The sequence below is a fragment of the Diaphorina citri genome, unplaced genomic scaffold (genome assembly GCF_000475195.1).
Source record: "Diaphorina citri unplaced genomic scaffold, Diaci psyllid genome assembly version 1.1 scaffold1558, whole genome shotgun sequence".
In the NCBI taxonomy this organism is placed as follows: domain Eukaryota; kingdom Metazoa; phylum Arthropoda; class Insecta; order Hemiptera; family Psyllidae; genus Diaphorina; species Diaphorina citri.
The window spans coordinates 78,508-81,411 of record NW_007378984.1 but is presented as its reverse complement, the minus strand read 5'-3'; positions in this window follow the sequence as shown (position 1 = coordinate 81,411).

Here is a 2,904-nt window from a genome sequence, read left to right as displayed (position 1 = left end):
ATAGGAGTATCAACAAAGATACAAGCCATCTCAACAATAGGAGCATCAAAGACACGCCTCCTAGTTCGATTAATCGAACCGAATCGATATCTCGGCCTCCCGAATCGATTCAGATCGATCCTTCCTCATATCGATTAACTCACGGTTCTTCCTCTTCAGTACCTTCTAGTGTTCCTTCGAGTAGCTTTTCCAAGCCTGTAAATAGCTCTGTAAATACCTTCTCTTCCAAACCTTCTGTACATGTGAATTCTTCTGTAAATAACTTCTCTTCTAAGCCTTCTGTAAATACCTCTTTTAGTCCTTCTGTAAATAGTCCTTCAAATCCTGCAAATAGCTTCTCTTCTAAGCTTTCTGTACATAGTTCAGCAAATCCCTCACTATCTAGTCCTAACGTTAGTAGTTTGCACAAACCCACCAGCGCGAGACCCACATCACTAGTGGGCCTCAAAGTGAGTTCCAACGCTCCCACAGTCCCCACATCAAGTCAATCGGGGACAAAAAGCAAACCTAGTATTAAAAGTTCCCTAGCGGACGCAACTAAATCCATGACGAAAACTAGTGATATCAAATCTCCCACTGCCAAAACTGAGTCGGTAACCCAGCCAGCTACCAAAGATTCAATAATACCCAAGTCAGGCGTCAATTCAGCACCTAAATCAGGCGTCAATTTACCTCAGTCAGGCGTCCATTCAGCACCTAAATCAGGCGCCAAAGTGAATGAGGTACCTAAAACCGGGGCGGCCACTTCCTATAAGCCATTTTCTGCCTCCAGAGGACCTCTAAGTGGCAATACAGTAAGTAGCTACACGGCCAAGCCCGTCAAACCGACCGTGCCGCAACGGCCGACAAGTGTAGTGCCCGGCCTTAAGAGGCCTGACCTTATATCCAGCTGTTCCACCGGAGGCAATGTGGCAACGTCTCCCGATGTGGTGAACAAACCGCGATCCAGTGTTGCCAGCTTGCAGCAGAAGTTTGAAAATCTGTGATCGAGTTAATACTTTGATCAAAGTAATACCTACTTGTTATTTGTGATAATCTGGTCTTTGCCCAATGGGTGCTTTGATTCTGGTCCCTTCTTAAATCGGTCTTAAAACCAGATCAAATCGGTCCTAAAACCGGATCGAATCAGGTTTAAACCCAATCGGATTTCTGTTTTCAAAGTCCTCTTTAATATCAACTGTCATATCAGAACAAATTTGGACCAATGGCTCAACCATGAAAATGGTTGTAAAAATCATAATTTGTACGGTCCAAAAACACCAACCAACGTAATTAATCATTATTATGTCATACTTAATCCTCCAATTACGCTTTAATCCACTTTTTTGTAAGAGAATTTTTTATCCTAGAGAACTTTAACAATCCCAATTTAAGATTAAACATAAGATTATGGTTTCTTATACCGCCCGATGTATTTTGTACATACAAAGTCATACTAATCTTTGGAAAAAGAATTACTGAGAGGAAAGAGCAAAAGCGGGTTCGATTCCCACACGGGGCGAACTTCGAACAGATAAGGTTCGTTCTCGGAACGGCTGGCTTTGTGCCATCCTATGCTATCCTTCTCTCTTCGCTTTCTTGCTCGTTTCTTCAAAGATATTCAATATTGTAAATATCTTTCTTTCTCCACATTTCTTTTTTATACTGCTATCTTTTTACGTTTACGGACACTCACGTTCTAAAAAGTCGTGTGATGTTCACACACCAGTTTAGTTTTTCTTTTCAATTACCTATATGATGTCAAATTCACTATGAACAAATTTAAGATGTATTTTGTACATATTTTTTTATGTAGGTAGGTATAGATAGATGATATATTTGTATTTAGTTTGGTGCTAGACAAGAAGTATTGGAATTCCATCTTAATTGAAGGGTAGCTATCTTTTAAGCACTAGGTGGTGGGTTCGATTCCCAACCGCAACGAACTTTATCATTAACAGATAAAATTTGTTCTCGGAACGGATGGCTTTCTGTCCTCCTCTCTTCGATTTGGGGAGATCCCAGCTATTACAATTCCCTCTATCAAAGATGTTTTGCCCTCATACTCAGGTTAACATTTAATATTACTAGTCTGTTGAATTTAATGCTAAATCACTTTACTGTGAAAAAAAAAAAAAAAAATGTCAAGTATACTGATGTCTTCATTTAGTTAGAATATGATTTGCTATAAATACATTTCCAATGCAATACAAATTATTTTAAAAAATATTTATTTAAGCCTTCTTTTTTATTTACCCATCTTTTTTGAAAAAAAAAAACTAGCTCTTACCGTTCTCGAGATATTTTGTTTACAGACAGACAGACAGACAGACAGACAGACACACACACGGACCAATGGCTGAAACTTTGGAATTAGGCTCTAGGGACCTCAAAACGTGTTTTGACACTAAAAACTGACCATCAAAAATTTGACCCGATTACATTACTTTCCTTCCCATAGGATAAGGAAAGTAAAAAAATGACAGGATACCTATTTTAGGGAAGAGAAAGAAAAAAGTGAAGGTGGTCTCAGATTAGAGATTCTTTAACATAATTTAGATTTACATTATCCATAGGTCTGCAAGTAATGAGAACATTTTTTCAGAACAATCAAATTATTGAATTCATTTTTCAAGAATTTATTTCTATATTTACATGTGGTTTTTTTTTTTTTTTTTTTTTTTTTTTTTTTTTTTAAAAAAAAAAAAAATCTTTTGGGGGTTTTTTTTTTACGTCGGCTCAACCCTATCGCGGTGAGCCCGGTGCCTCCGACAAGTCATCTCTTATTCATGAAGTAATAATTTTATTCAATTTATGATCATAAAAATAATAAAGAACGAAGAACGACAGAAAAGATAATTTACGATCAACAGAATCCTTCGGATTATTTTCAGTATGATCAGGAATCGTCTAAAAAAGAACAAC